Source organism: Ornithorhynchus anatinus, chromosome 19, assembly GCF_004115215.2.
Source record: "Ornithorhynchus anatinus isolate Pmale09 chromosome 19, mOrnAna1.pri.v4, whole genome shotgun sequence".
Lineage (NCBI taxonomy): Eukaryota > Metazoa > Chordata > Mammalia > Monotremata > Ornithorhynchidae > Ornithorhynchus > Ornithorhynchus anatinus.
Genome location: NC_041746.1, coordinates 8,514,030 through 8,535,374, shown reverse-complemented (window position 1 = coordinate 8,535,374; position 21,345 = coordinate 8,514,030). Strand labels below are relative to the sequence as shown.

The 21,345-nt window shown below is 45.5% G+C and overlaps 2 long non-coding RNA genes across 6 annotated transcripts in view; one reads left to right on the top strand and one right to left on the bottom strand.

Moving 5' to 3' along the window:
* The window catches only part of LOC120639012, an 81,473-nt gene that overhangs the window by 14,745 nt on the left and 45,383 nt on the right, over positions 1-21,345 (bottom strand). For 3 of the 5 annotated variants that reach the window (XR_005661107.1, XR_005661111.1, XR_005661110.1), the window contains exons 3-4: positions 8,959-9,076; positions 963-1,120 (exon numbers count right to left, since the gene is read on the bottom strand). This is a non-coding gene — a long non-coding RNA (uncharacterized LOC120639012). Of the gene's footprint in view, positions 1-962; positions 1,121-8,490; positions 8,828-8,958; positions 9,077-11,712; positions 11,944-14,138; positions 14,575-21,345 lie in introns of those variants that run through there. The other 2 variants (XR_005661108.1, XR_005661109.1) reach the window with 2 other exon arrangements.
* Positions 6,479-19,639, top strand: LOC103171281. Its single transcript, XR_486699.3, has 2 exons — positions 6,479-6,765; positions 18,901-19,639. It is a non-coding gene; the product is annotated as an uncharacterized LOC103171281 (long non-coding RNA).

Below are 21,345 nucleotides of genomic sequence, written 5' to 3'. Positions count from 1 at the left end.
ATAGATGATGAAAAATAAAGAGCAAGGAAGCTTCTCTTCTGTTGTGAGAAGCTGCTCGCATTGCGGTGCTCGGGTGTCCCAATAACAGTACAATGATTATGGTATTTGTTAAGCACTTACTTTGTGCTAAGAAATGTACTAAGTTCAGGGATAGGTACAAGATAATCAGGTCGGACACAGTCCCTCTCCCTCAGAGGGCTCACAATTTAAGTAGGTGGCAGAACATCCCCATTTTAAAGATGAGTATACTGAGGCAGAGAGAAATGAAATGACTTGCCCGAGGTCAGACAACAGGCAGGTGGTGAAGCTAGAACTAGCACGCCGGTCCTCTGACTCCCAGACCTGTGTGCTTTCCACTAGACCACACTGCTTCTCAGTAGCGGGTTCTAATCTCTGCTCCGCCACTTGTCAGCTGTGTGACTTTGGGCGAGCCGCTTTGTTTTTCTGTGCCTCGGTGACCTCATCTGTAAAATGGGGATTAAGACCGCGAGTCCCACACGGGACAACCTCATCACCTTGTATCTATCCCAGCGCTTAGAACAGTGCTTGGCACATAGAAAGCGCTTAATCAATACCATCATTATTATTATTATTAGCGGTCTTCTCGGTTGCAAAAGGGAGATTCATACGCATAGATAAATGATACCCAGTGGGAGGTGGGATAGCCAAGTGAAAAGAGCACAGGTCTAGGAATCAGGAGAGCTGGGTTCTAATCCCAGTTCTGTTACCACCCGCTGTGTGATCCTGGGTAAGTCACTCTGCCTCATTTTCTGTCCGCATATTGCATTATTATAGAACTGACGAAACGCCTACTATGTGCTAAACACTGGGGTGACCAGTCCAGCCACCCGAAGTATTTATTAGGCGTCGCCGGGGTAAGGATCACTGCCTTTAGGGTTTGGTAAAAAGTGATGGAAGTCGACATTCTCCCTGTCCACCGGGAGCTTTCCTGCGCTCCTTACCTCTTAAATCGTTAAGTCCACGTAGAATGGTACTGTGTCCAATTTTTCAGTCTTTCATCTACCCCAGTGCCTGACACGGTGTCTGGCACCTATGAAACTCTTCGGAAATGCCATAAAACATTTGCATTGTTCTCGTTCTCCAAAGTCCTTTTATGAGTCTGAAGGTAAATAAGAAAGGAGGCAGATAAGCAGAAGTTAAGGGAAAGATTATATAATCTCTGGACGGGAAATTACGGATCCTTGATATGGGGGAGTTCTCAGAGGGTCAAGCTGGGGGGTTTTGATGCTATGCAAATGAGACGACTGCCTTAGGGCTCAATGTCACCAGGCGTGAAGGGCTGGTGGCATGTGGGCAGTGAAAAATGTCAAAGTGCCCAGCGAAAGTGGTGCGCGTATGACCTGGGAGGGGAACGCAATGGCTCTGGAACAAATGGAAGGGTCAGGAATCCTCCAAAGAAAGACTCCGGATTCGGGGATTCAGACAAACAGCTGTATGACACCGTGCCAAAACAGAATAACATAATGATGTCATACGGAAAGCAAAGCGAGCACGCAGCGTTTCACACCGTCAGCCCACAGAATGCCGCGTGCGGAAACAGTGTAATCATAATGACATCCTACAGAATGCTGCGTGCGTAATAATGTTGAACGGAAAGGGATGAGGTGGCAAATATTTTCCTGTCTGAAGCCCAGGCTGAAGGTGTCAATTACGGTGTGAATATAAAAGGGGAATTTGTGGACATTCTAGGTTTAGGTTTCCAAGTGGCTCCTCGGCCAAAGCTTTAAAAAAAAATGAGTCAATCATGGAATTGGAGGGAGTGTCTGCCATAGATAGAAAACTGGATAAACAATAGGAAAAGAAGCGTGTGAATAAACAGCTTCGTGGACAAAGAGTGAGGTATGTCAGGGATCAACGCTCAGATGAGTTTTATTTAATATCTTCATAAATGAGCTGGGAGAGAGTGTTCAGTAATATCTTCAAGGTTCCAGGTGTTAAAATGGCATGCTATGGAGAATAAACTGTATAAAGAACTCATAAATCCAAGTGGGAAGAAAGCTGGCAGATGAGCAAATGTTAGGTTTAGCCCGCAGGGGAAAATAATATAAAAAACAACTACTTGAAGGACATCTTGAAGTCATTGTTGCCTATTCCTTGAATTGTATAGTTGGTGTGTCGTGGCAAGTAAGAAACCTGACTGAATTTGAAACATCATCAAGAAGGGGAGTGGAAAAAAACAATGTTCGATCGCCTTTAGAACCACTGAAATCAATCACTCAATGGTATTTTACTGAGTATTTACTCTGTGCAAAACACTTTACTTAATGATTGGTATGAATACTAGTTGGTAGATGTGATTCTCCCCCTCAAAGAGCTCACGGTCTACTGGGCTTAGGCAGGAGATCTTTCCTTTGCTCTATTTCTCTCTCTTTTCATAATTTCTGTTCTCTCTTTCTAATTCAGTAGGTGGATGGAACAGTTTTGAATTTGATCCTATCGACCCAGTACTTAGCACGAAGTAAATACTTAATGAGCTCATCATCAACATGATGAAGAGAGGCTGAAGGAACTAGGATTCTTTTAGTCTGAAGAGGGGGTTGAAATCTGTAAAATGATGTGGGCAGGCAAACATACAACGGTTAGTCACCGAAGCACCGGTAAAGCTTGAATGGGGTAACTAAAGAAGACAAAGGGAAACTTTCTTACACACAGGTACTTTGTTTTCCGGAAGTATGGAGGCCGAAAATACCATCAGATTCACGGAAAGGGCCGGATAAATTCCTCTAGCGAATTTATGTTCCGCAATTAGAGGGGAAATTTATGGCTGTTGGAGAGAAATATTAGAGGAACTAAAAAGCTCGAGTGGATTTAGAAAGGATCATGGAGAAGACAGAAACATGCTAGACAGTGAGTACAGTGCTCTGCACTCAGTAAGCGCTCAATAAATACGACCGAATGAACTATTAAGAGACGTTAGAAGATGGAATCCTGCCTTTGAGAAAAGGCACCAAGGTGGGGAGGAGTCACAGTGTTTCTCCAAGTGCTCTCCGGGGTCTTTGTTTTGAAGGGAATGAATCCGGGATCGGAAGGACCGTTAATGTGATAATCATGAGATAGTTTCTCTCATCACTGAATTACCAGCTACTGCTTCCCTCATCCAATAGAAAAGGACGTATATTTGAAGGAGTCTGGCTCTTCAGAGATTTAATCACGACTAAGGGAGATTATCAATTGATCAGACACAAAATAACAGGGTCTTCTAATCGTCCTTTCAACTTAGTATCCTCTCCCACCTCTTACCCACTGCTCAAGTCTGAACCCCCCTTACAGTTTAACAAGCCACATCCCTCCCTTTTCTCAAAAGGTCACGTCTTTCAGGATTCATTCCCCGACTTATCTCTTACCCTCCTGCTCATGACTTCCTTCACCCACCTCGACATTCTTAGGCACTTTTTTATTTACTTTTCCTATTTGTTCTTGATTTATTTATCACCCCAAGTATATTATTTAGATCTGCTCTCATACTCTGCAATTGGGTGAATTTTCATCCCGTTTTTGTCTTATCTTCCCCATCGATCAGTGCCTTGAGAATAGAGATCATATTTCAAAGTTATTGTGATTTTCCCCCAAGAGTCTAGAATGATGTGCTAAGGGCAATAGGTGGTCAATAATTGCTGACGACTGTGAAATATGAAAAATCAAATGACTGGGTTACTCATCCAGTTCTCATTACAAACTCACAATATACATTCTTCTTCATGCTTTCTGTTGATAGCCTTAGCCCCCACCCAAGTAATCTGGACTTTTCTCTCTAAAAGAAATAAGGTGATTTTAATAATAACAGTACTAGGCCACCTCAGGAAGCCCCCAAACCATCTACCGCTCCTCGTGGCATAGAGGAGCAGCATGGCCGAGGGGAGAGAGCACGGGTCTGGGAGCCAGAAGGAACTGAGTTCTAATCCCCGCTCCACCACTTGTCTGCTGTGTAACCTTGGGCAAGTCGCTTCACTACTCTGTGCCCCGGTTACTTCATCTGTAAGATGCGGCTTAAGACTGTGAGGCCCACGTGGGGCAGGGACTGTGTCCACCCTGATTAGCTTGTATCTACCCCAAGGCTTAGGACAGTGCTTGATTCACGGTGAGCATTTAACAAATACCGTCATTGTTATTATATTTTTGAAGGGGTGCACTGTGAGACTGCAGGAAATGGATCAGCCCCAAGACTATAAAGATTTTGATCTTCCGTGGGCTCGATGTGCTTTAACCAAGTGAAGACTAGGTGTTTCGCTACTTTCGCTACTGAAGGCAACCAATTCCGGCAGGTCAGTTCAAATCGGTGCTTGGATCCCATCCCGAATGGCACGGCAAGACGTGTGTCGGCCTGCCTCAAGATGGAGTCAGCGACTCTCCTTCACGGAAGATGGGCGCCGAGCTTTCTGTGGGGCAGCCCGGAGCACGAACCTTCTGTGGTTCTCTTCGAGCGGAATGTCCCGGCACCAGCCGATTGATTAGCCTTTCCGGTCCAGGCAGATCATTTCCACGAGAGCCATTTTCACTTTTCATGAATGAAGAGCAGCGCTGCCCACCGGGAGTGGGGGCGGGTGGCTGCCAAGTTCCCCCCAGGTTCATACATACCGAGCTTTTGCATAGATCTCATGGTCTAAATCGAGCTATAATTAGAGCGGAGGAGCACAATGGTTTGTTTCAAGCAGAGTGCCTAAAGCCTTTGGAAAAAGACCAACTAAGACTATTTTGAAACCACTTTATGCAGGGATAGATTAAGGCGAAACAGAACCCCAATTCCCCAAGGAGAAAGGGCTGCCCCCCCCCCCGCCCAAGTCAATCCCCCTCATTCTGTCTCCATCCTTCCCCCAAACCCTCTTTTGTTCCAATCCCGCTCTCTCTCTGCCTGCATTTCACTGGTTTTTTTCAAACCCTCGTTGAGAATGTCTAACAACTTCCTTATTCCAGCAGATCCACCATTGAACGCTGAGCAGAACTGGTCTCAGTGCTAGCCAAGGCTTCAAACAAGGTAAGTTTAGAGAACCCCCTATAGAGCTAGGCCCATATCCTGTTGCTCTTAGAATCCAGCCCAGCCAGCTCCTGATTTTATGTGTAAAAACAATGGAGTCCCAATTGAAACAGGGCGCACCAAGCCAATGTTGGAAAATGGTTCACTCTTTTCAGATCATTTCAGCAACAGAAACGCATTTAAAGGAAATGACTTATAGGAAGGATTTCTCTTTTCCACCACCATTTGAGTTTTAGCCAGAAAGGAAAATCATCCAGTGAAGCCCAAGATAGCCTGCGTGCAATATTTGCAGGGACCAAGATACTGCCAAAAATAGCAAGCTATTTAGGAAAGATTGTAGTTTTCTACCTCGGAAAGCCACATACAGGTTTTAGGGAAAATACCTGCTCTCAATCACTTCTGAGGAGCTTGTCAGAGTGATAAAACATGGATACTCACGTCAGGAAGATTATTCTATACAAATTCCACACTAAGCCCTTCGGCACAAATTAAATCATACTCATATTCTGGCAGTGAGGGTAAACCGACCGTTCAAATTGGTGATCCATTAATAGTTTTTTCCAAACGAATGACAAATAATAGCAATAAGAACTGTGGTATTTGTTAAGCGCTTACTATGTGCCAGGCACTGTTCTAAGCGCTGGAGTGGATACAAACCAATCGGGTTGGACACAGTCCCTGTCCCACAGGGGGCTCGTAGTCTTAATCCCCATTTTACAGAGGAGGGAACTGAGGCACAGAGAAGTGAAGTGACTCGCCCGAGGTTTTACAGTGGACAAGAGGGGAGCCGGGATTGGAACCCAGGTGATTCTGTCTCCCGGGTCCATGCTGTATCCACCAGCCCATGCTGCTTCTAAAAAAAGATTAAACGTTCATTCTGATACTACATAATTTGAAACAACTGCTTTTTTCTGTATTTGTTAAGCACCCAGGTCCTCTGCCTCCCAGGCCCATGCTCTATTCACTGAGCCACTCTGCAAGGGACTGAAGAGGTTTGAGTCTTAATATGCCACGGAACGAGAGCAGCATGACCTATTTAGTCCGTCCTTTAATTTGGTAGGTGTAACAATAATAATAATAATGTTGGTATTTGTTGAATGCTTACTATGTGCAGAGCACTGTTGAAGTGCTGGGGGAGATACAGGCTAATCAGATTGTCCCACGTGAGGCTCACAGTTAATCCCCATTTTACAGATGAGGTAACTGAGGCACAGAGAAGTGAAGTGACTTGCCCACAGTCACACAGCTGACAAGTGGCAGGGCGGGGATTCGAACCCAAGACCTCTGACTCCCAAGCCCGGGCTCTTTCCACCGAGCCACGCTGCTTCTCTGTAAGTTCTCTGTGTACGTTTTCCTATATATTTCCCAACCCTTATGCTGTTTCCTTAGTGACAAACGAGGCAAAATTTTAATATGGTTAATATCAAATTGTACAACGTGATACAAAACTCTCCTAACTCACCATTGTTGCTGTCATCACCCTCACCCCACAGTTTTAGAATCTTTGCCTCCCAACCCCTCTATTCTTAGTTCTTGTTCAGAACATTGGAAGGTGAAGATCTTTAGCTGTTGTAACATGGGAAGTTAAAGGATTAGCAACTGCAATTCTAGGTTCTATTCAGGGCTGTTTGCCAGCAGTCGGGCCTGCTAAATACCAAAACACCTTTCACAAAAATTAACACGTTCACTCTCCAAAAGGCTGTACAATGCGGAGATGAGGCAACGGTGACAGAAACCCACAGCACAGACGGACACAACCCCTGGCCATACCGGTAAAATGGACATTTTACTAAGTTTAACCGTCAAATAGAGTTACTCGAGCAATATCGCTAAACACAAGAGGAGAGGCATAAGGTACTGGGGGTTCGACGTTCCAGGATTGCCCCCAAATGAGATGTGCTTTCTATTGAATTAAGTTCGTGAGGACCTAAGAATGTAAGAAATGCTTTTTCTGGGTCAGATCAATAGTTCCATCCAACTCAACAAGGGGGAAACAAAGGATAAACAGAGGAACCAAGCCAAGATTCTATTTTCCCTTTAGTAAGCCATCAAAATCGTATCATCCATGAATCTATCTAAACCCCCGTGTGACTCCTAACCTCTAATTTTCCCTCTCGCAGCCCTCAGTAATGATGGGTGTCTTGCCCTTTCCTCCAAACCTTTCTTTTACCCTACTGATATTTTCTGCTGGCAAAACTTCCTCTGGTAACGAACTCCATATGCTTACCACTCTGTGGAAAGAAACGTCTTTTTCTGTTTGTTTGTTTTGAACCTACCACCCGCAAGCTGCAGTGGGTTCCCCCCGGCTCTTTGCAGCGGGACTCGGTGAACGACTCTGCGTTTGCCCTGTCCTCCTCTTCTTGATTTTGTAAACTTCCAAACTTCCATCATGTTCTCCCTTAGCCTCTGTCTTGCCAAGATGAAGGAGAAACCTTTTCTTTTTAATTCCTCTATGGAAGGTTTTCCACTCCCCTCCATCTTTTTGGTTGCGCGTCTCTGGTCCGGCAATGGGATGTGGCTATTGGATAGGTCACTTAGTGTGAAGCAGTTACCTGATAGCAAATGCACCAATGAAAATCATAATTCTTCCTGCAGTCTGCTTCTATTCTTGGATAGAAAGGTGTGAGACATATCTAATGCACACTTCCTAATGGTCTCATGGCTTTTTGTTTCTTCTGTTTGTGATTCTTTAAGATATTTCAGAGGTTGAGCCTGTGCAGGGCAAAACAACTGCTCAATGGAAAATGAAAATTCTCCTACCTAGTAAAGATCTCACTGGTATAGATTGGAGTAGCTTAGCTGTGGTCCTCAGACAAGAGCATTGCATTTTTTTGTTTTGTTTTTGGAATGGTATCTGTGAAGCTCTTCCTGTGTGTCAAGCACTGTTCTAAAGGCTGGGGTAGATACAAGTTAATCCGGGACACAGTTCCTGTCCCACGTACGGATCACAGTCAAATAGCGGGGAGAATGGATATTGGATCCCCATTTCACAGTTGGGGAAACAGAGGCAAAGAGAAATTAGGTGACTTACCCAAAGTCACACAGCAGGTGAATGGCAGAGCTGTGATCTGAACTCAGGTCCTCTAACTCCCAGGCCCATTCTTTATCCACTAGGCCAAGCTGGTTCTTTTCCTAGTTTTGGCCGAAAGGCAAATTTTAAGCTGTGCCGATATGCATTTCTGACCACGTGACTGCAGTTCCTGGATACCTTCTGAGAGGAATCCAGGGGAACGGTTTGTTGCCAGTTGTTGAAAAGTAATTTAAATAGTTTATTAAAATAGCTGAACCGAGGAATTTAGTTTTAAACTAGGACGTTTAGATTGCACTAGCAGAATTCATCCAGGTTTCACTTGGAGTGGGGAATAAACAGCTTGAAGAAACCAGAGACGGTGAAGGAAGGACAGGAGACAATCTAACCTACTCTTTTCCTTACTCAGAGCTCCGTGCAACCAGCCATATTACTAGGCCTCACACAGACGACCCAAGCAAATACTCACGCACTCTAAAGTGAAGCCATCTTCTTGTCAGGAGCAGGAAAAACAGAAATCCAACTTCTGGTTCTCCAGGGTTCCCAGTGCCACCAGGGAACATCAAGGAGCCAAAAGGGCACAGATGGGCAGAAGCAGGTGGAGTTTTTCTTGAAAAGGGTGAGGGTATTCATTTCCTCAATAATCTGGATCCCTGAGAACAGCTGTTGGATGCTGGGGCAGCGCGTCTCTCCTTTTCTAACCTGGGTGTTTGTTCTCCTGCTGAGACTATTAATATTTACGGAGCACTTGCTGGGTGTGTTGACCCCATTAAAGAGAGGGATAGACACTCTGTTCCTTTGCATTCCTAGGGCAGAAAAAAGCCCAAGCTGTAAGTCTGAAATACTTGGGAGGTGGGTTATTTAAACTATTGAACTGGGTTACCGAGGGAAGGGATTCATGTACTCATTCATTCGATTGTATTTACTGAGCACTTACTGTGTGCGGGGCAGTTGACTTTCCTTCCTTGGAGTTCTTAAATAATGCACCGAGGGCTGAAATATTTGTTGGTGATGAAGAAGAGGATTTGTCTAGAAGGGTTTATATGTCGTCTTGCCTGAAAACAAAGGAGATGCTGCGTTAGATTGTTGTCCAGCTCCCTACCAGTGCTCTGATTCTATAAAGAAAAGCACATCTTGGTACCATTTTAGGTTTATTTCTGCTGACAGCGAGGAGTCTCTGGGAGACTACGTATCTTCTCTAATGAAATGCTTTCTTCCAGGACTCACGTTTCAGTAGCGTGGCCCAGTGGAGAGACAGCACAGGATTGGGAAGTGGGGGTCCGAGTTCTGGTTCTGCCTCGTGCCTCCTGTGTGACCTTAGGAAAGTCACTTTATCCCTCTGTGTTTGAATTTCCTCATCTATCAAATGGAGATTAAAATACCTCTTCCCTCTCTGCCTGTGGGTCCTGAGTGGGACAGGGACCGACAGCTCTCTGATTCTCTTGTAACTACTCCAATGTTTAGGTCATTCCTTGGCACACAGTAAGCACTTAATAAGGACCGTCATTATTTATTCGGGTTGAGCTACACAACTGCCTCTCCGACTTCAGAGTCTCTCATTGTTAGCACTCTGACGGACACGCAAAGAGATTCTCTGAGTATTCCTGATTCCATTTGGTTTTCGTCCACGAGTTAAGTGTTTTCTGTCCTTGTACCCTGTTAACAACCCCTTCCCCGTAAGTGCCCCCAACAAATTTAGCACCTGTACCTCTTATTGCGTGAGAAATTTGTGTGGGCACGAACACCAGGAAATAAGGAAACCAGGCGTGTAATTACCCGGTTTGCATGTGGAATTGCTTGTTTTGAGAGCGTAAATGAGAGTTTCATTCAAATGATTTAGGGATAGAAGGTGGCGTTTGCCAAGTTTAGAACCCACTCAAACCCCATTGGTTTCAAGTTCTGAACCAGATTCAAGTCTTTTGGGGATTGCCCTTTTTCGCTTCTTGGCAAAACATGGCTTCCTGTTTCTAAGAAAAGAGGCTTTAAACATCTTCTTGGATATCTAAATAGCCTTTACAAAACAACATTTTGATGAGTTAAGTGTAAATGAATCAGAAACATACGGATTATATTTCCCTTAAAACACACACGGGATTGTAAATTAAGGGAAAATGTTCACGAGAAACATGTTTGGGGTTTTGTTAAACATTCGAGAAATAGTTGGAGACTTTGGAGGAGCCCAAGCCCAGCTGGGCTTTGCCCTTCCTAGCGAAGGGTTCGTAAAAGACCACGAGTGTTTTCTAAAAGGTAGCAGTCCTGAATAATACAAGATATTAATAATTCATTTCAGGGAGGTGAGCCATTTGAAGAGAAAATCCCTTTTCATAAGTCATCGGGATGGAAAAATGTGAAGAGAGTCCTGGAAAAAAGCATGAGAAAACTGCAGAGGCCCAACTCCCACCCAGAACAGTTGGTTTTCCTATAAAACCCAGCTGAATTTCATAATCCATGAGGAAAATATTGAAGATTAACTGGTGTAGGGCTAGAGCCGTCAAATCTATTCATTTCCTATTCTCGGGCAGTCCTACCTGAAAACAGTGGTTTGATGCTAACAGTGTTTTTCTTTTATGGCCAGAAAATATTTGAAGCAAAAATGAAAAGCTTCAGAGGAAAAAAACACAAAGCCTTCTGTGGAAATGTGTTTTGTCTCCTCACGTAAAACAGGTAACAAAAAGGAATCCTGGCCCTTCATCCTTGGCCAACCTGATTATCTTGTATCTACCACGGTCCTTGACTCATAGAAAGCACTGAACAAATACCACAATAATAACAATACTACATGAATGCCCCAATCTAACCAAAATTGGATGACTGATTTTTTTTTCCATTCCATTTCTAAATGTGACCCGTTTGCTAAGGCTGCATGAACAAAGTAAAATTCAACCTGAATATTACAGATTTTACAGATCTACAGCAAGAAAAACATACAAAATGTACAGGATTTCAGCCATTTTTCACGTGACTGGAGATTTGTGGGGATGGGGTTTTTTTTTAAATTAGTGTTTTCACAGATCAGCTGAAAACTGTGTTTGAGGCAGGTCAGAAATGTGGAGTATTTCTTTTGAGACTGTGGCCTCGGGCACATCTCCTCAAAGGCTAGGGGTTTTGCCTACTTGACTGACAGTCGAGGCTCAGGGACCCTGTCCCGTTTCCTTTTACAGAAAAGGTAATGGCAGCTGCCGAGTGGCTGCCAGGAAAGAGGCGTAACTCCGCTCCGATCCAGCTCTCTACAAATATTGGCTTACGTCTCACCAGTCACACAACAACTTCACCACTCAACAGCTGCTCATTGCCTGTCGGTGCTCTCTTTGTCTTGCCTATTTATTGGTTGGTTTCTGGTGGTTTGAGAGCATCCCTGCCTCCCCATCGCTGTGTTTGCACACAGGATTACCCAGTCATCGACCTGGATCTCTTACTTGATTTTGGCGAGAAGATGGCGATATTTGTTGAGCAGGGCCAGTGCCGAAGCAAACGAATCGGCCCTTAGGGTGCCGGCGTCACGCTCGCTACGCGGACCGTCTCCTCTCTGGCCAGGCCAGGCCCAGGTACCCGCACACACAGTATCTCTGAAGAACAGCACTACATTCACGCAAAGGGAGCGAACAGCTCGATAGCTTTTGTCCAATTCCTGTCCCTGGGAACTCTCTCCCGCAAAATCCAACTCATTTCACCACGGTGAGGGGGTACTCACCAGAAGTAGGGGATCACAGTGGCTCAGTAGTTTGTTTTGAGGCATCGGTAGGAAATCAGAACCGCTCCGGAGTAAAACCGTTCTCTAGCCTACTTCCAAAAGGCAGGATTTCAAAAGCACACGGAACATTTCGGGTGACCAGATTTTCTGGCGCTTCAAGTGAGACAATGGATGGAGCTTGCAAATACACATAATGCCATATGCTAACGGAACAGCAGTGAGGATAAAAAACTAGAACGATAAAAGAAAGAATTGGAATATAAAAACCTATGATCTCCCTACGGTATGGGATGCCGTACAGTCGATTAGACTGTAAGCCCGTCAAACGGCAGGGACTGTCTCTATCTGTTGCCGACTTGTTCATCCCAAGCGCTTAGTACAGTGCTCTGCACATAGTAAGCGCTCAATAAATACTATTGAATGAATGGATGCGTGCATCCCCAAATTTCAGGCGGGACAAGCGTCGCCAAATGCACTCCCTTTCGCAAGCAACCCTCTTCTCTCATCACCTCCCATTTACCTGGGCTCACTGAGCCCTGTGAACCGAAGTCCCAGTGGTTAGACCCAACGAATACATAAGCAGAAGGTGCAACACACTGTGAAGGCCACAAAAAGGTTTGGAACCCGTAAGACCTATTCACAGCTCAAGTGACCGTAACGGTGCTGAGTCTACACTATTATCAATCCATCAGCGGTATTTATTGAGCACTTAACTCGTGAAGGGCAGCATCCTAAGCGCTCGGAAAGGTACGGCTCAATCGAGTTGGTTAGGCACGATCCTCGTCCTCGAGGAATTTACAATCCGTCGAAGGGTTGCCTCGGTAGTTGCTGCAGGTCTTTACCACCCACAAAAGGCAGCTAGTTTCAGGATTCCTGATGGACCTGCATCTTCGGATAACTCTCTGGAACCAGGCTACGTATGATAGAGGGAGTCAGAGAGAAGCAATAATTTGCCAAAAATGCACTGGGTGCCACGAAGCGAGGCAAATTTTTCACTAGTAGTTATTTTCTTCATCAATCCAGGAGTGGATTTTAGGACACTGTGAAATTTGAGACAGGAGTTCTTGAAATGTATTTTGTGGCTATGATTGCTTTAAGTGTGGACACGTGGAGAACTGATGTCCATATTTTATTCATTACCGAAAAAAATTCGCATCAGCTAAACAGTTGGTCCCGGGGAGACATAATAGGAACTGAAGTATTTTGAAATTTGAACATGACCAATATTATGTTCTTTGAAATGGCTGAGGCCTCTATTCGGTGCCTGTGCGTTGGCACTTTTGAGTATCCCGCAACTTGACTACCACTATCAGTGCCTGACTACTCAATGCCCGGGGAATTATCTACAGGGAATACGGGGAATGCCCAAGGAATTTGTGGGTGGTAATTACTGACGCCAAAAAAACCCTCCGCAGCCACAAATTCAACAGTTTTTCTCAACATCTGACCACCCTGGAATCCCTGTGAGTGCAATTCGCTCTCAAACATTTTGGTCTTTGAAGCATCCAGACCACGGAGCAAAACTGCAGAGAACTCTTCCCGCTGGCTGTGCCCGCCAACCTTGTGGAATATCCTAGGTTGTTCTGTAGTTTCAAACGTTCATTACTAATGAGATAGCCCAGCAGCGCCGAGAAAGGTTTCTGACGGACTTGAAAAGCCGGCCCTAGAACTAGACCAACGGCAAGGCTCGCCCGGGAGAGTACAGTGGACGCAGGAGAAACTGTCCCTGCCTTCGAACACTTTACAATCCAATCCCGAGGCTTAGAACAGTGCCTGGCATCGAGTGAGCACTTATTATTATTATTATTATTATTATTATTAATGAGACAGGCATGCACAAAATAATTTACAAACAGTGGGAGCCAGAGGGAAGAGAAAAAGAGTGGAGCTGGCACGGTCTAGAGAATGGAAAAACCCGATTAATGAATAAATAAGTGATTAAAAGGAAGACTATGTGAATAACTGTTAGGGTTGGGCAAATACGTGCTAAAGGTGGATGTAGGCATGAAGCTGGGTAAAAGGCCCTTAATCAAAACACTCTTCCTGGAGGAGATGTGATCTCAGAAGAGCTCGGAAGCGGAGGGGAAATGTGGTCAGGTCCATTTGATTCGAAGGGGGAGGAGAATCTCAGATAGGGGAATGGATATGAGTAATGGGCAGGATGTGGGGAAGTCAAGAGGGGGACACGGTGAGAATGTGAACCTGGGGAGGACAAAAAGGTGAACAGTGGAGCTGGTATGTTGGAAAGAGAGACCTGAAGAAGAGGCACACTCACTATGCTCAGAACACTGTGCTACGTACTGCAGTCAGAGTAAGGAAAAGAGATCGAATGCAGGACCGGTCTGGCACGAGGCCCTCAATTTAAATAGGGAAGAAACAGAACAGTAGCAGTGGAAAACCAAATAAGAGTGAATTACAAAATCTACCTTCCAAGTCCATGATGCGAAACAAAACTTCTTGCAGGAAGGGAGTCCTCACTCATTTCAGGCAAGGTCTCCCGGCGCAGACTCGGCGGACAAAACTGCTGCAGCCTCCCCGGGGTCCAAACGATTCTGAGGTTGGGCTCCTGCCTGCTTTAGTCTGGTGGAAGGCGGGAAGGGCTGAAGGGAGCACAGAACTCTCAACCTTATAGGGACTCAGGCTGGGTAGGTTCCCCTCGGGGCCCATCCTCATTCCTGCAGGGGAATGGAGACCCCATCTTGGGTTGGGCTGGACACAGGCGTTGAATTTTGTTACCCTCCCAATCAGTCAGTTGGTATTTACTGAGTGCTTACACCGTGCTAAACGCTCGGAAGAGTAAAAAAGAATTGGTGGACAGGATCCCTGCCCTCAGAGAGCTTACGATCCAGCAGGGGAGATAATCAACGAAGTTATAGTTGATAATACAGTTAAAAAGTTCATATTTATTCAACCTAATGTCCGTCCCCCCTAGACTGTGAGCTCACTGTGGGTACGGAATGCATTTGATGTCACAGTGTACTCTCCCAAGCGCTTAGAGCAGTGCTTTGCACCCAGGAAGCGCTCAATAACTACAGTTAGGAATGATAGTAATTTTCGCTGCTCTACGTGTAGGAAGCAGCATGGCCTAGGGGAAATAGCATGGACCTGGAAATCAGAGGACCTGAGTAATAATAATCATAATGTTGGTAATTGTTAAGCGCTTACTATGTGCAGAGCACTGTTCTAGGCGCTGGGGTAGAAACGGGTAATCAGGTTGTCCCACGTGGGGCTCACAGTCTTCATCCCCATTTTACAGATGAGGTCACTGAGGCCCAGAGAAGTGAAGTGACTTGCCCACAGTCACACAGCTGACAAGTGGCAGAGCCGGGATTCGAACCCACGACCTCTGACTCCCAAGCCTTTCCACTGAGCCAGTACTGATCCCAGCTTCACTAACTGCCTGCTGTGTGGCCTCGGCAAGTCACTTTACTTTTCTGTGCCTCAATTTCCCCAACTGTAAAAGGTGGATTCAATACCGGTTCCCCTTCACACTTAGGCCGTGAACCCCATGTGGGTTTGGGACCGCGTCCGAACTGATTACCTTGCATCCACTCCAGCGCTTAGAACGGTGGTTGACACCTAGTAAGGGCTTAACAAATCCTACTAAACAAACACAAACAAACAAGAACAACTGACGCCAGAGGGATAATGACCAAGAAGCTGGTATGGAACATTTGATTCGGAGAAAATGCTGAGCTTCATAACCACTCGGTCCAAATTATTCGCAATCATCACACACTGAACAGATAAAATCAGAACTCACAGGGCCTTTCCTTCCTCTTAAATCTAAATCAAATTTCATTTTCAAAGTATGCGAACCCCACGTTAGCGAACCACTGCTGCTGAATCAAGTTGGACGCTTTCATGAATCTGAAAAAATAAAACCCAGATGAAACAGTCTCATTTAAAAATGGCTTCCTCTAAAGTCGGGGAAAAGTGTATTTTCCTATTTCTTAAGCCAAGATCGACTGCCTTGATGGCATCAGGCTTTCCTGGATGAGGACAGTTATTTAATTACAGACAGGGCCTTCTGCGAAAGGGCCAGGCTGGTTTATCGGACCCACGGCAGACAGCTTCAAAAACAGCTTAATCGTGCAATTACATGATATCGCGGCTGCCAATATCGGTAAAAAAAAGAAAAAAAACCCAGAAGTGTGTGAATGAAACCGGTTATTTTCCCACCTGTACTTCTGCAGCCCATTTGGCTGAATTAGGGGAAACAAACTGTTTTGCTGGCTTTCGTTTTGAATTTCTTGTAATTATTTCCATGCCTAGACCCCCAAAAGAACTCCGAAAGTTTAAGGCGAATTCAGCTGTGATCCACCAGACATAATGAAATAAAACCCCCTTTCATTTTGCTTCCTTTAACTTTTATGTCCCTTTTAAAGAACCCAACCAAGGAGGAAATTATACGAAATATTCTTAAGCATTTGATGATAGGGGAGAAAATGGAAGTCTTTTACCCTGGGGCCCAAGACATTTTACAGCCATTGTCTGACGGCTGCTCACACCATCTAAACAGAGTGGGAGAATGTTCTCCCGATTTCCTTTTTAATAAAGGGTAACCTGAGGTACCGTGAGGTTGTTTCTTCTTTATAACCACACCGCATGCCCACACATTTCACTCCCTACTCACTTTTTATCACTACGAATACTCGGCGAGCTCCTTGCGGGCAGGGAACGCGTCTAACGATTCTGTTGCGCTGAACTCTCCTCGAGTGCTTAGTACAGTGCTCTGCACACAGTAAGCTCTCAATAAATACCACTGATTGATGGATTGATGAGGAAAGGTTAACGTGCTCTTTTCAATCCATAGCTCCCATCCCGGCTCTGCCACTTGTCGGCTGTGTGACTGTGGGCAACTCACTTAACTTCTCTGGGCCTCAGTTCCTTCATCTGTAAAATGGGGACGAAGACTGTGAGCCTCACGTGGGACAACCTCATTACCCTGTCTCTACCCCAGCGCTTAGAACAGTGCTCTGCACCTATTCATTATTATTATTACCAACATTATTATTATTATGACTCTCTCCCGTTTTCTCTCTGAGACGGTCCTTTCCCCCACAGTAATAACGCTCTTCCCTTTGGGCTTTTCAACAATAAACCTATTGTGTTTTACTGCTGTAAGCGGGTACAATTCGCTGCACGCTGTAAACGCACAATACGTACCTTCGGTCGACAGAGGGATAATGGAATGAACGACGCCGTCCCAGTTTTGCCGGACCTGCGTGTTCTCCGTGATGGGCATATACAGGCATGTGAGTGAGAACGATCGGTATGGCCGTTTCTGCCATACCAGACTCATGACTCTCTCTGCTGGAATGCTGACATATTTGCTGTTTGCGATGCTGGCTCTGTTTTCACTTTTGCCTCGCAGCCTCACTTTATCTTCAAGTTTCATCACAAAGAAAGTCCCTCCTTTCTTTAATTGCCACCGCACGATGACCACTGGCTTTTTTCTGTTTCTGTGTGGTATCTGTTGAGCCCCTACTATGTGCCAGGCACTAAACACTGGGTAGAGTCAAGATAATCAGGTCGGACACATTCCCCGTCCTCATCTTAATCCTCATTTTACAGATGGGGTTGCCGAGGCACGGGTAAGTTAAATGACCGGCCCAAGGTCGCACAGCCGGCAAGCGGCGGAGCCGGGATCAGAATCCAGGTCCTCTAACTCCAAGGCTCGTGGTCTTCTCGGTGGGCCGTGCGGCTTCTCAGAGTTGTCTCCCAACATTCAGCGGCGAGGCCACGTTGTCTGAGATTGTTTCACTGCATCCTCAGGGTAATAATAATGATAATGATGACGGCACCTGTTGAGCGCTCACTATGTGCCAAGAACCCGTCCTAAGCGCTGGGGTAGATACAAGGTGATCATGTTGTTCCACGTGGGGCTCAGCGTCTTGATCCCCATTTTACAGATGAGGTAACTGAGGCACAGTGAAGCTAAGTGACTTGCCCACTTGCCGGGATCAGAACCCACAACCTCTGACTCCCAAGCCTGTGCTCTTTCCACGAAGCCATGCTGGGTATTTCTTCTGCACTCCCTCCTTTTAATTGTTCCACTTTAACTCACTATTCAGCTACTGCCAAGGTATCCTACTCTCCTCCAACCTCCTCAGACATCCCTACTGCGGAAATGTGACTGTAGACTCCTCTCGACTCGTCCTCTAGACTCCTCCCCCTCCTCCTCCTCCTCCTCTGTAAATTCACCACCAGCAGGGAGCGATTCTATCAACTCTATTGCACCGCGCTCTCCCCAGTGGAAAAGTTCCACTCGAAGTGCGTTATGTGGCTGAAAAGACAAATGCAGAACTCCCAGGCCTGGCCACAATCTGCATTCAAAAACGAATCAATCAATAACGTTGGCATCTGTTAAGCGCTCACTATGTGTGGAGCACTGTTCTAAGCGCTGGGGGAGATACAGATTCATCAGGTTGTCCCACGTGAGGCTCGCAGTCTTGATACCCGTTTTACAGATGAGATAACTGAGGCCCAGAGAAGTGAAGTGACTTGCCCACAGTCACACAGCTGACAAGTGGCGGAGCCGGGATTCGAACCCACGACCTCTGACTCCCGAGCCCGGGCTCTTTCCACTGAGCCACGCTGCTTTGATATTTACGGAGCGCCAAATGCAGAACTCCCAGCCCTGGCCACAATCTGCATTCAAAAAATCAATCAGTGCTATTTACTGAGCGCTTACCGCGGGCAGAGCACCTTATTAGCGCTTGGGAGAGAGTTGGTAGACCCTTTCCCGGCCCACAGTGAGCTTACGGTCTAGAGAGGCAAAAGTCAGTCAATCGTATCTACGGAGAGCTTACCGTGTGCAGAGCACTGTACTAAAAGTTAAGGAGACTAGTAATAATAATGTTGGTATTTGTTAAGCGCTTACTATGTGCAGAGCACTGTTCTAAGCGCTGGGGTAGACACAAGGGAATCAGGTTGTCCCACGTGGGGCTCACAGTCTTCATCCCCATTTTCCAGATGAGGTAACTGAGGCACAGAGAAGTGAAGTGACTTGTCCCCAGTCACACAGCTGACAAGTGGCAGAGCTGAGACTACAAAACGTAACAGATACATCCCCTGTCCACAGTGAGTTTCCAGCAGCATGCTGCTTCTACATTCTGCCTAAAAGCCTCCAAAAGGAAATGCCTTCCTTCTTGATTTGATTATCCACTTCTTGGTTTATTTCAGGGCATCACGTGGTAGAGGAAGGCATTTGAGATCGGCATACCCGAGCCACCGAGAATCACCGGATCGATGTCATCCCTGCCTGATCGAAAACAATTTCCAAAGATTCCTTCAGAGCTAAGAGGCATAGAATGCACCATTCAAAACACTGAATTAGATAATTACGTAATAGCCCGAGAATGACTGCCAACCTCGGCAAGAACAATATTCCAAGTGTGTGAATAGCAGATATTCTCTTTTGCACTCGGGGTTGTCACCGTCATTACCAAAATGGTTTTGCGAGGTGGTAATCAAAACTCTCTATATTAAAGACAGCCCTCGTACACATCCAACAAAGGACCGGAGAACCCCGCTCCCATTTGTCTTAATGAGGATTAGGCTGCTTACGCAATTTGGAAAAGACTCTTGGGCAAACGACTTGATTTCCCTTTTCTTTTTCTGGGTGATAATCCAGACCACACCTTTGCACTTCAGGGGATGGTAATTTTCCCGAATCATTTTGGAAACGATTCTCCAAAGGGTTTTCGAAATAATCCTGACCTGATCCAAATGTAGTTTATTGGCGCGTGCAAGCTCCTTGCGAGTACTGTTCTCCTTGAGGACAGGGATATTGTCTACCAATTCTATTATACACCCTCAAGTGCTTAGTGGAGTTCTCTGCTCAAAGAAAGCACTCGTGGATCGGTTACTTGTCAGGCCTGAAAACTGATAACAATAAATCGATGATTTTGTTTGAAATCAATCAATGGGCTTCATTAAGCAGTTACTGTGATAGAGGGGCCTGTATCATCTTTCAAAAGATGGACCAGAACACATTAATCGCCTCCTCAAAATTCTCCCGTGGCATAAAAATGCTGCTCGGATATCTAGACTGTAAACTCATTCATTCATTCATTCAACAGTATTTACTGAGCGCTTACTATGTGCAGAGCACTGTACTAAGCGCTTGGGATGGACAGATCGGTAACAGATACAGATAGTCCCTGCCCTCTGACGGGCACACGGTCTAGTCGGGGGAGACGGACGGACGAGAACAACAGCAATAGCAACTCCTGGAGGGCCGGGATCACGTCTAGTGACTGTAATGAACTCTCTCAAGCAGCTGGTATAGCACTCTGCACAGTGTACAGTAAAAACCACCGATTGACTGAAAACTCTTGATTTCCATCACCTGGCTCCTTTTTAGCTATCTGCTCTCTTCTCCCATTATACCTCTGGTCTTTGATCCTCCCAAGCAAATCGTAGACCCTTCTCAGCTCCACTAAACCACTTCCATCCCTCTTTCAAAGTCCTCATAAAAGGTTACCTCTTCCAGGCGCATTCCCTGATTAACCCCCACCCCCACACACACACAACTTTCCGAGATGTGCGTTCCCATCAGTTATCTTTATGCTCATGTATTACTCAGTTTACTTATCATTTACTTATTCCCATAGGTTGATTACATCTATTTTCTCACTCTTAGCTAAGACATATTTGCCAACTACATCTACTTGTCCTCAGACTGTCTACTACTAGACTGTAAGTTCTTTTTGGGCAGGACCATAACTTCTACTTCCGACTCTGTCAAACCTCAGTACAGTACTTTGCACACGATAGATGCTTAATAATGTCTACTGATTAATACGATTAAAAACTATCTGTTGTCAGCACCACATTTTTCATTTATTTGGCATTTTTCCCCTCATCATCCTGTACAGTGTTCTGCCTACGAACGCTCCAAGAAATATCGTCGATATTACGACAATAATGTAGTTGCCAAACTGTACCTAGAGGTTGCTGGCAAGGCTTCGTCTAAGAGTCGGTTGGGCAGGTAATTCCACATTACGCTGATGATCACCATATATGCCTTTTAATGTTTTTTCTTCTCTTCTGTGTGATTTCTACAAAGTCCACAGGGTTTTGGAGTTGCAAATGCAGAAACGTATACTGCAAAGACGATGCAACTTTCACTCCAAAGTGAAATCACAGCCGTGTTTTTGTTTCTTTCTCTGGAAAGACCTTGAAATCTGTTTTCAGCTCAGGAGTTCTTCCGATTCTAAGCCAGTTTGCTTCCTGAATATGTGGCGTTTGGTTTTTCCCCAGTCCTCAGCCCTTCACAATGAAAACAAACTTAGGAGAGAAACGAACCTGAAAGTGGAGCTACAATCAATGAGGAGGAACTATATTCTAAAATTAAGATGCTAGAGTTCAGGCCATCAGGGAGCGCTACCGTACGGAGGTAAAAGCAGTGCGGCTCAGTGGAAAGAGCCCGGGCTTGGGAGTCAGAGGTCATGGGTTCGAATCCCATGACAATCTGCCACTTGTCAGCTGGGTGACCGTGGGCAAGTCAGTTAACTTTTCTGTGCCTCAGTTCCCTCATCTGTAAAATGGGGATTAAGACTGTGAGCCTCACGTGGGGCAACCCGATTACCCTGTATCTCCCCCGGTGCTTAGAACAGTGCTCTG